The 12180-nt window shown below is 48.9% G+C and overlaps 1 long non-coding RNA gene across 2 annotated transcripts; it reads right to left on the minus strand.

Moving 5' to 3' along the window:
• Window positions 1-5333: 5333 nt before the first annotated feature.
• On the minus strand, window positions 5334-8214 carry LOC148379581 (uncharacterized). Of its 2 annotated transcripts, XR_015855392.1 has the most exons (6): window positions 8064-8214; window positions 7612-7805; window positions 7374-7487; window positions 5871-7142; window positions 5630-5734; window positions 5334-5485 (listed from the first exon to the last, which is right to left on the minus strand). It is a non-coding gene; the product is annotated as an uncharacterized LOC148379581 (long non-coding RNA). The 2 variants fall into 2 exon arrangements; XR_015855391.1 differs by having other exon boundaries at window positions 5334-5734.
• Between the last annotated feature and the right edge of the window lie 3966 nt (window positions 8215-12180).

Here is a 12180-nt window from a genome sequence, read left to right on the forward strand (position 1 = left end):
TTAATTTATTTAATGGGAAGAAGACTTATTTAGTTTAATTGATCTATTTTTGTTCCCTGGCAAAATTCGATTTGCTGCAATTCCAAATTTCCAAAGTGAATGAAGGAAAGAAGTCGTTTAAATTATGATTTTGTTTAAATACTAGGCATAGACACAAAATCTACGGCACAAAATGGGCAGACTTTACTTGTTTGAAGAGGACTGGTTACAAGACAGACTTTTCTGATTTATTTAATGGGAAGAAGACTTATTTAGTTTATTTAATCTATTTTTGTTCCCTGGCAAAATTGGATTTGCTGAAATTGTATTTTGCCAAATCTTGCCTTGAGACCTGATAGGAAGTATTAAACGCTTAGTTAAATCAATACAAGTTGGTAATAAGAGCGAGTAATGTTGGTTGAACCGATGAATGAAGGTTGAAAGCAATTTAAATTATGACTTTGTATAAATACTAGATATTAACAGAACATCTACTGCGCAAAATGGGCAGAGTTTACTTGTTTGAGAAGGAGTGGCTTATTCAAAACTAAGATTTATGTAATCTGTTTGTTCCCAGGCAAAATTGGATGTGATGCAATTCCAAATTTCACCACATGATGGTGCCCAATTTTGACTTCATAGGACATATTAAACACTTAGCTTGTTATTATGTTCAAGGTAATCAGATTTGTTTATCATTCTAATGGCCTCTTCAAAACTATTCTGGATTACTACTTTGGATCTATTCTACATTACTTGGCAACAACATACTCTGTAACAGATTAGGCAGTATAATCACATATGTTAACTTGAGAGTGCCCACACTCAATCTACTTATCGTGATGTGTTAAATCAATTACTGTTAGACATTATTTGTCTGATAATCTACCAAATCTTTGAATTGAAGAATTTGTGATTTAATTAATAGCTTGTTCAGGGTAATCAGACTTGTATATAATTCTAATGGCCTTCTTTTGAAAACTATTCTGAATTACAACTTTGGATCTTATATTACTTTGCAACAATCTACTCGGTGACAGATTAGGCAGTATAATCACATATGTTAACTTCAGTGCCCACACTGTATTTATTTATGGTTATTTGTTAAATCAAGTACTGTTAGACATGAAATAGGAAGTGTTTAACATAAATGTTATGGCTACTCACCATTGTAGCTCGCTCCTGGTCAATGATATGAGCCTCTTCTTGCAGTGGAAAACTTGCAGCCAACAAACACCGTGGAACCTAAAGGAATGAAATTAAACATTAACATTTCGCCCGGACCAACATTCACACGTACAACGCAACGCGGCTACACTTCTGCTATTACAAACGTAAATCTCCTTAAACACAACGAGTGTTACTTACCGTGTACGCTCTAGGCAAAATTGGATGTGATGCAATTCCAAATCTATCTGAAACGGCAGTTAAAAGTAGAGTTACATCAAGTTTTCTTTTTTAATCAACACAATCATTTACAACCGTTGACCAGAAAGAATCGTCGAAATTCGACGTCCCCCACAAACGCCACGCTCACTCGCTTTTCAGGGCAACAAAAGTACTTCTTTTTAAAAACGATGAGTTGTACTTACCGTGTACGCTCTGGACGGTCCAGTTGCAAGCAGAAAATAAAAATATTTCTCTTGTTAGTCGTATGTTACCATCCGCTGTGTCTTTGTCAACATCGCCGCCATTTTCCTACTTCCTGCTGCGAGCCACGCCCACGGATTTAAATTTGGGCGGAAGCTCTTTCCATTGGCGTCGTTTTCGCGTATAGCAAATCCGATTGGTTGGGAAGGGTGCACGGTTATGCAGCCGAGGGGTCCTGTGATCGGTGGGATGTAAAGTAGGCGTCGACGTCACGTCCGCGTCACGTGACCACGACGTGGCAGACGTCATATAGCAACCGCTGTTTTGTTTAGTAGACTTACAGTTGTTATGCATTGACATAATGGCGCACACACCAAATAGATTTAAATAAATTAAATAATTCTTCTGCCCACTCTCTTTTAAACAAGTTAACTCTCCCCGCGGATTTGAATTCCGGCGAAAGTTACGCCCATCGACGTCACGTATGTCACGTGACCACGACGTGGCAGATGTCATATAGCAACCGCTGTTTTGTTTAGTAGATTTACAGTTGTTATGCATTGGCATAATGGTGTGCACTCAAAATAGATTTAAATAAATTAAATATTTCTTCTGCCTACTCCCTTTTAAACAAGTTAACTCTGCCCACGTCCATTGACGTCTTGTCTGCGTCACGTGACCACGACGTAGCGACGTCATATAGTAACCGCTGTTTTGACCAGTAGACTTAGTTATTATGCGTTGACATAATGGCGCACTGGTTAGCATGGCCACCTCTTAAGCATGATGATGCGGGTTCGACGCCTGATCAATGTTAGCATGGAGTGAGCTGAAGTGCATGGCGCTGAAGATTTGAATCTTTGAAATGCGCTGAGGTCTGACATATCAGGCAGAATGGTTTGCCATCACGTTCAACAAAAAATAGAAACTTTCCCACTCTGATTAAAACGTCCTGTGTTCATCTACGTATTTTCGTTTTGCTGTGCATCTTTTCCCTGCCATTTCGAGAGCCCAATTGACACTCATAGTTTAAAGAAATGTGTTTGCCCATCCTACTTTGTGGAATTTCACCACATGCGCTTTTGACCAAAATACCAAATTGAACTCAAGTGAAGCCAACACGCACAACCCCCCCCCCCACACACACACACACACAAATGTTGATATGAACATAAAAGAGCCGCATGCGGTTCGTGAGTTGCGGCTTGGCCAAACCTGTACTATACAACTTTATTTGTATAAAATTTTCACAACAGCTGTCACACAAACAAAGCGGGAAAAACCGAAGACGTGCGTGTTCCGCCCACGCTGGATTTATTTGCACCTTTGAAAAGACACCGTATTGCCGCAGATGTGGCAAAGAGTACTTTTGGGCATCTGAGACGGAAGGATGTCCAAAGCATCACGTCACCTGCTCTGGTAGGCATGGTGGTGGGACGTTGAGGTCAACCGCTTTGGGGTTGGCTGAATCTTTGATCGCAGGATGCCACACACTTGAAGACAGAAGCAGAAAAGCAGAGCTAAATGCAAAATGTACTCACCGGTGACTCCAATTTTTTTCCCCCCTGAAGAAACAGCTGGACGGGTGGCCCCGGCTGGCCAGTGGGACTCTTGTTATTCTGACCCTTTTTAATGCGCGTTTGGGGCAACAACCGTTTTTTGTGGCGCTCTCTTCTGGTTCAAAAGTGCCCTGCATGTGAATTTGCTTTTCCTGCCTTCTGATTGGATGAGCGCCGGTGTGACGCGGTGCCTCTGTCACCGTGGCGGGGGGTATACGTTGGCATCGGAGCGTCTGCCAACGTCTGAGACCGGCTGGCAGTGTATCGGAGGTGTCGAGTGCGGTGCCGCTGGAGCTCACTCACCAGCTGGTGTTAGGGCCACAGAATGAAGGCCAAGGAGAAGAATAGAAAGAGAAACAGAAACTTCTCCTCCAATTGTTTGATTTGTCTCTTCTGAGCTTCGATGAATTCTTTCAGCTCTTTGTTCCTCTAGGACGGACAAATGGAAAGTGGCATTCAAAAGCCAGTAAGCGTGCAAGTAAGTGCCGGGCTGGCTTTGGGCCCTTACCTGTTGCGCGCTGTGCAGCAGATCCATTCTCTCTTGGAGGATGCAAGCGTCGCGCTCCCTCAACTCGCACATCAGGGCTCGCTTCCATTGGTCCACGGCGCTCCTAAGCTCTTCTCTCTGATCCGCCGTCAGCACGTCATTCACGCCAGCGTGGCTGGCTTTTTCGCCGTCCGTGGCGGGGCAGTCCCGCTGCGGTAGCGCCTCGTACAACATGGCCTCCAGCTCCAGGATCCTCTGGGCCGCAATCCTCGTCCATCAGTGGTCCGGCGGGAGATTTGAGGGCGGCTTACCTTATGAGCCTGGTCCATGGAACACTTCCTGAAGTCCAACTCTTCATCCAGGTAGCCCTTCTGCTTGCAGAACATATCCTAGCACAGCTCAAGGTCAGAATTGTTGGGGCACATTGCCGGAGTTCCCCTTGGCTGATGTCGCGTGTCTGTCTACCTTCTCACTTTCAATGTCCAACATCTTCTGTTGAAGTGCTGACTTGGTCACTTTGATGTATTCTAACCACTGAGGAAAGGCTGCTGTCACATAAGCAGAATGCGAGAGCGTGCGTGGACGTGCGCGTTACCTTCTCGGCTAGGGTGAGAAGGGTCCTGGCGTGAATCACGACCACCTGCTCCTCGTTGGTGAGATTCTGCAAGAGCCCAAAGGCACAGCGTCAACAAGCTTCTTTCAGCGCAAAGCCTTCCAAAAGTCACATTTGAGCCGCCGAGTCTCGTGGAGTGCGAACATAAGGAGTTCGACATACACTTACGGCGTTATAGCCCAGGATGTCCAGCTTCTTCATCAGATCACTGATGACGATGTCCGGGGGAAAGGCGCAAGGAGCAATGTAAGGTGTTCTGGGACCTCGGGTTAAGGTTAGGGTTGCGAGGGACGCCTTACGTACGCTCACGCCCTCGGCCTCGAAGTAGATCTGCAAAGGGCTGAGGCCGTCTGGGAAACGGACTTGCAGAAACTTCAAGACGGGGGAGCGCCACTCCCTCTCCTGAAAGGCAGAGGCATGCATCCGTCCGTCCGTCCGTCCGTCCGTCACATCTCTGGCCTCAACACGCTTGTGCGAGTCTTCCCACCTCCAGCTCCAGGATGCGGAACTCAAGCAGTTCGTTTTGGTCTCGGATATCCTGGATGTGCTCTTTCAGACGCGCTTCTTCCGCCTCCATCCGCCTGACCTGAAAAGACAGTCAGACCTCATCTGCGGGGCTTCCCGACAGGTGTGACGCCAAGCGACTCCGCCCAGCGCCTTTCTTTCCGTCACCTTTTCGGCCAACTGCTGATTGCTCTGACGCAGCAGCTGCTTCTCCTCCACCCACTTGACATTCTAGAAGAGACAAACGCGTGGACAGCTTTGGAATGTTGTGTCATTTTCATCCACAAATTCTTTGGTTGACTGGAAAATGACATTTGCTTTTCTCCGCATTTTCCCAGCCACGTTCGGGGGGGGGGGTTGGTCCAGTAATGCCAGACGGATGAGTGACTGAAGAATGTAGCTATTTTGTCTGAGAAAAAGGTGTGCTCATTGATGAGCTTACCTGTCCTTGTTGCTTCAGCGCTGACTCCAGATCTGCTACTCTGCTTTGATAGTGACCCATTTCTACCATCAGCTTTTCTCTGGTCTGAAAGGAGGAGGAGGGAGGCTCCTCCTCCTCCTTTCAGACCAGAGAACACCCGAGGCTGGGTGAGAACGGGGAGGCTGCGACCCGGCCGGGGGTTGCGGGAAGGGGCGCCACCTTGATCTCCTTCTCGGCGTCGTAGTCCCCTTCGCTGGTCTGGGCTAGCAGAGCGTAGGCTCGTTGCAGCGCTTGATATTCTTGCGTCAGCTGGCGGTAGCGAAGCTCCGCCTCTTCATGCACACACCAATGCAACACAGCACTAGTACCAGAATCAGTCAGACCGGCGACAAAGCACCCGCGACGCAAAGACGAGTCCGATTCCAGGCTGAAGAGGAATGTTTGGTGCCAATACGCTGGCAGAAATGGCGGGCTACCTCTTCGGGTTCCGTGTCGGGGGTTCTGTCGGTGTGAAAAGACAAGGACGATCCGTCCGAGTCCACCAACACGTCTTCGTCGTAGCCGTAAAATGTTTCGATGACCTGCGGGCGCGGAAGCAAACATCTCTCTGAACAAACTGAAGCGACACCTCACGATGAATCGACGAGAGGAACGATAGCGAGAAAAAGGCCATTTCATCTTGCGCAACACCAAGCAGCCGCAAACAAACAGACTCACCTTGCAGGACCTCACGCTTTGTTCCTCCTCAGAGATTCTCGACGTCGGTATCGTAGCAGCAAATCTCTCTCCTGTCGACACAAATAATCCGCCTTTGAGATTCTTTGGATGCAAAGGGAACGAACGGCTCCGGCGCAGAAACAAACGCGACTCACAATGACATTTCTGACATGAGCTCCTGTCTCCAGAGCCTGAAAAACACGTCACCGGCGATGATTGGAGGGACGCTCGTCTTTTCCAAAAGTGACAACTACAGGGTGTGTCAGGGTTTTCCAGATTATCTTTATCGTATCATTGTGTTGCTTTGACTTTGACTGCGACCTGTAATAAATAATATTATTTATCCCTTATTTATCCCTATCGCTTATCCCTTCCTACACAAAGTTGTAAAACACCCCTTGCTATGTTTTGACTAGAGGTCAAGGGCTTCCTCTATTCAATCCACTCTTACACCCACCCTGTTTCTCTTAATTAAAATGCTCGTGCAGGAGCCGAGAGTCAGACTTCATTCGTACAACGGATGGACTCTCCACCTGCAGGTGTCCAAAAGAACTTACTTGTCTCCCGTGTGGTTCTTGCAAAATAAGTTGGAGCGAGCGCAACTCTAACAGGGTGCATTTTGCCACTAGCTGCCTACGGACAATGACGTCGCGCTCGCGGCTCATGGTTGACGGGCTGAGCAGCCGGGCAAGTCCGTCGTTTTCAGCGCACAGCGAGTGGCAAAGGCGCTGACAAAACGGGAGCTTTGAGCTGCTGAAAACGGCAAAACAAGTCTAAAGCGTGTTCAAACGCGTGCGCACAATGCTCCTGCTTGAAAGGTCGGAATTTAAGGGGCCAATTTTTTGGATGGCGGCCGCCGGCCAAGCTTTGGACGGAAAAGGTTTCCTGGCGACAGCGAGCGAGCGCGGCGCTGCCGTACGTGCACCGAGTCGCCTGCCTGAAGACCTTGGACAAGTCGTCGATGATGTGCCGCTGCTCCACAACTTGAAGGAACTCCATTTCACCGTCCTGCTGGCCGCAACCGCGGTCCAGGTCATTGAGCGAACTAGGCCTTCTCTGTGGAACACAAATGCAGTGGACTCTGTTGGCACGCCGCCGTTGTCCGCGTCGACTTACCAAGCTTGCCATCTCCTCGTTCTCCTGGGTGACAAAGCGCACTTTGTTTTCAAGGCGACACAGCACCAGCGAGAGTTCTTCATTCTTCCTGCTCAGGCGTTTGTTTTTGTACAGGAGTGGCAGAAACTGGCTTTCTGTTTCTCTCAGTCGCTTTAGCTGCAAGCATGAAGTGCGGGATGTGAAAGACGCACAACACGCGGGCCAGAACGTATCCATTCCTTTTGCATCGGTTTGAACGGAATCGTGCCTTTGGCTCCCAATAAAAGACATCTACCAGGCAACCGACTCGCCGCGCCGCTCAACTAATAAGCAAGCGCAATGGGTGCCTCGCTGGATGGCGCGCATCAAACGTAGCGCAAACCTTCAAGCGTGCCGTCAATAAATTACCAGTTCATTGCGCTCTTCAGAAAGCAGGGCGTTTCGATCCTCCAGTTTCCTGATGACTGCGCTGAGCTCAGCGATTTTCAGATGAAACCGTCGCGTGTCCCGATCCTCCTGAGACTGAAAACGCCCCGCAACACACACACACAAGCACTCGTTCAAAGTTCAAAACTGTTTTTGTGCTACCTTCCTCCAGCAACGAACTAAGTCATGCGTACTGCAAGTGTGTGATGAGGTGGCTTACGCAATGAAGAGGATTGCTAGTAGCGGCGTTGACCCCACTTCCAGGGTAGTTTAGGCCCGCCCTTTGGGAATCCCTCAGGGCAGCGATCTGCTGCTCGGCAGCCTGAGTCTGCAGCTGAAGGCGGTGGACGTGGCCGGCCCCAGGGCTTCATCCAAAACACTAACCGCTCTGTCTTTCAGCTTGATCTCATCCGTCTGGATGTACAAACGGGGAGCGCTCAGGCAGGCGGGCAAACTCATTTGCCAGAATTGTGACAAAAACAAAGAGAGCAACCGGCCAATTTTTTTCTTGAATCGACTAGAACACCTTTGCTGTGACAAAAGCGAAGCGAGCAACCGGACATTTTCTTCTTGTGAAATAGAATAGAATAGAATGCCTTAGGTGTCATTGCACTGCAGGTATACAACGAAATTGGGAACATAGCCACGCACCGCGCATCTGATCAGTCCTACCAGTCGGCGGATCTCCCTCTCGCAGTCTCTCTTGGTTCGGCTCAGCTCCTCCCGATGCTGGTGATGAGCCGATCGGAGCTCGGCCGCTCGGGACTGCCAGGCCTGCTGGGCCGCTGCCAGGGCTTCTTCCGCGCTCCTGGTGGAGGCGACACCGCTCGGTCTCCCGACACCGCCGCGTCTCCTCCACCTCCGCCAGCAAAGCGCCCCCCCTCCTCACCTGAGCAGACATTGCGCCACACCGGGCCGTTGAGACCGCAACGGAGCGCCGCGACGCTTACTGGGGACAAGCTACACAATACGGTCGCGGCCGCATCGAAGCCCGACGTGGCGTGCGGATAGTCAGACACGGATAGAGCGGATCACCTTGTCCATGGAGCCGTCCCTCAGGCTGAGGACCAAGGCATTCAGTCGCTGGATCTCTCCATCTTTGATTTTGATCACTCTCATCAGCTCCATTTCATGCTGCCGCAGTAATGTCTCCCTGGTAATGGCTAACTCTTTCTGCTTCTCCTCATGGAGTTTGCTTTTGAGTTCCGTCATGGCGGCGGTGGCACGGTGGTGCTCCGCCCGCAGGTCCTGACTTCTCTCTCTCTCCAGACAGCTGACCTGACATGACTTAGACTTAGACTTAGACAAACTTTATTGTCATCTTGTCTGCACATGGTGCATACAAAACGAAATTCCGTTGCATACGTCTTACAACAAAGTAGTGATATTGCAGTTGAATAGAAGTAACATATCCTATGACAATATATATATATACATATACTATATATATATATATATATATATTAAAAATAAGTATAAAGTGCAGCAGTGATAATTATGCAATAGTGCAAGTAGGCAAAACAGTATTCAAGAGTGTGCAGAGGAATGCTAAACCATGTATTAAACTTCTATTTAAAGGGTTTATACAAGTTCAGTAAAGTTGGTAGTGCGAGATAGTGCAAGATAGAGGTCCGTAGTGTCATAAAGTACAGTTCTGTGAATGTGTGATGCAGAGTTCAGTTTAGAGCTCAACAGTTCTAGTGTTCAACAGTCTGATGACAGCAGGGAAAAAGCTGTTGCAGAACCTGGTGGACCTGCAGCGGATGCTGCAAACCTCTTCCCAGAGGGCAGCAGGGAGAACAGTCCATGGTGGGGGTGTGATGGGTCATTGATGATGTTACGGGCACGGGACATGCAGCGCTGAGATGAAATGTCCTGAATGGAGGGAAGAGGAGCCCCTATGATCCTCTCTGCTGTCCTCACCACTCTCCTCACGTTCTTCCAATCGGAGGCGGTGCAGCCTCCACACCACAGAGACAGCTTGTCAGAATGCTCTCTATGGTGCTCCTGTAGAACGTCCTCATGATGGGTGGGGGCAGGTGGGCTTTCCTCATCCTCCGCAGGAAGTACAAGCGCTTCTGTGCCCTCTTGACCAGTGCCGTAGTGTTCATAGTCCAGGTGAGGTCTTCTGTGATGTGGACCCCCAGGAATTTGGTGGTGCTGACCACCTCCACAGCTGAGCTGTTGATGATCAGTGGAGCGTGGTGAGGCTGTTTTTTCCTGAAGTCGACGATGATCTCCTTCATCTTCTCCTCATTCAGGATCAGGCTGTTTTCTCTGCACCAGCTCACCAGCTGCTCCACCTCCTCTCTGTAGTCCAGGTCGTTGTTGTCTCTGATGAGCCCCGCCACCGTTGTGTCGTCTGCTGACTTCACGATGTGATTGGTGGTGAACCTGAGGACGCAGTCGTGTGTCATCAGGGTGCACAGCAGGGGGCTCAGGACGCAGCCCTGAAGGGAGCCTGTGCTGAGGGTGATGACATCAGAGGTGTTCTGTCCGACCCGGACTGACTGAGGTCTGTTGGTGAGGAAGTCTAGCAGCCAGTTGCGAAGGGGGGTGTTGAAGCCCAGGTGTTCCAATTTTCCTACCAGATGCTGTGGGATGATGGTGTTAAACGCTGAGCTGAAGTCCAGGAACAGCCTCCGCACATGGGTGTTCTTCTCCTCCAGGTGAGCCAGGCTCAGGTGAAGAACGGAGGAGATGGCGTCCTGAGTGGAGCGGTTTTGCCGGTCGGCAAACTGGAACGGGTCAAATAATAGGGGGAGTCTGGAAACGATGTGACCTTTAAGCAGCCTTTCGAAGCACTTCATCATAACCGGAGTCAGTGCAACAGGCCGGTAATCATTAAATGAGGTGATTTGAGGTTTCTTCGGCACCGGAATGATGGAGGCAGTCTTAAAGCACGCCGGCACTGTGGCTTGGCCCAGCGAGGTGTTAAAAATGTCTGTGATGACCCCAGCCAGATGACTTGCACATTCCCTGAACACACGCCCAGGAATGTTGTCGGGGCCAGGGGCCTTACAGGGGTTGACTCTCCTCAGGGTCTTCAACACATCGGCGGAGTCAAGGCAGAGTACCTCCTCTTCCTGATGGGGGACAGTTTTAACTGCTGGAGTGCCGTTTAGTGCCTCGAACCTCCCAAAGAAGTTATTTAGACCATTTAGAAAGTCAGCATCAACTACACCCACCGGGGGGGGGGAGGGTGAGTTGTAGTCTGTAATCGCCCGTATGCCTTGCCACATACTCCTGATGTTTTTGACGTCGTGGAAACGATCCTGAAATTTTCGACTGCGGTCTCGCTTCGCTATCCTGATGGCACGGTTCAAGTTGGCTCTCGCTGTCCTCAGTGTCTCCTTGTCGCCAGACTTGAAGGCAGAGTTCCGCGCTCGTAGCGTTTGACGTACCTCCTCAGTCATCCAGGGTCGTTGGTTGCCCCGGGTGATGATATTCTTAGTGGTGCTGACGTCCTCGGTGCATTTGTTGATGTAGGCTGACACAGTCATGGCACACGCATGTCTAATCTACATCGGGAAAACTGGGAGGGAGGGAGGCAGGCAGGGAGGCAGGCAGGGAGGCAGGCAGGGAGGCAGGCAGTGTCTGTCTGTTGAGGTTTTCACCTTGTTCTTCTCCTGCTGAAGTTCTAACTGGACGTCCATCAGTTTGGTTCTCAGCTCGTCATTGGCGGCCTGAAGGGCGTCCGTTCGCTCCGCCTTGGCCCGCCCTGCCGGAGCTCGTTTGGACATCTCTTACTCGAGTCTCGCCCGGTCGTCAGTCAGAGATCACAACATTTGTACCTGGAGAGCACAAACGCAGCGCTGTTTTCCACTGGCTTCGAACTCAACTTCAATCGGTACCGTAACTTACAACATCATAAACATAGAACTAGCTTGACTTATTCATTGAATAAATGCATTTGGTTCTTCAAAACTGCATCACGCAACATAGCGTGACCGAGACGGCCGTTATCCACCTGCGTGAAGTTATTTGGTGAAATGAATGAGATGTTTAAGACACCATCGTTCTGTCTCTATGTAGATGAAGGGAAATAATCGATTGCTGAAGGTCCAAAGGTGTTGTGATAAACAAATAAACATATTAGTGATTAGTGACATATTTGTGATAAACATATTAGGCAGGATAATCACATATGTTAACGTGACTGCCCACACTGTATTTATTTATGGTTATTTGTTAAATCGAGTACTGTTAGACATGAAATAGGAAGTGTTTAACATAAATGGAAGACGAAAGGGGTACTCACCATTGTAGCTCCTGCTGGTCAATGATACGAGCCTCTTCTTGCAGTGGAAAACATACAGCCAACAAACACCGTGGAACCTAAAGGAATGAAATTAAACATTAACATTTAGCCTCAACCAACATTCACAGATACAACGCAACGCAAACTACACAAAGGTAAATCTTTTTAAACACAATGAGTTGTACTTACCGTGTACGCTCTAGACGGTCCACTTGCAAGCAGAAAATAAAGATATTTCTGTTGATAATCGTCGTGTTTGTATCCGGTGTCTCGCTCAAGGCCATTGCGCCCACAGATTTGAATTTTGGCGAGAGTTCAGCCTATTGACGTCATTTCCGCGGTGTAATACCCGCATATCTGAAACGGCAAAGTTAAGAGTAGAGTTAAATAAAGTTTTTAGTCAACGCAATAATTTACAACCGTTGACCAGTCGAAATAATCGTCGAAATTTGGCGTCTGTGGCTGGAAGCAGACGCCGAGTTCGACATTCCTCCCAAACGCCACACTCCCTCGCTTTTCAGGGCTAAA

This window comes from Syngnathus floridae, chromosome 22 (assembly GCF_059516105.1).
Source record: "Syngnathus floridae isolate MCC-2025c chromosome 22, RoL_Sflo_1.0, whole genome shotgun sequence".
NCBI classification, from domain to species: Eukaryota; Metazoa; Chordata; class Actinopteri; order Syngnathiformes; family Syngnathidae; genus Syngnathus; species Syngnathus floridae.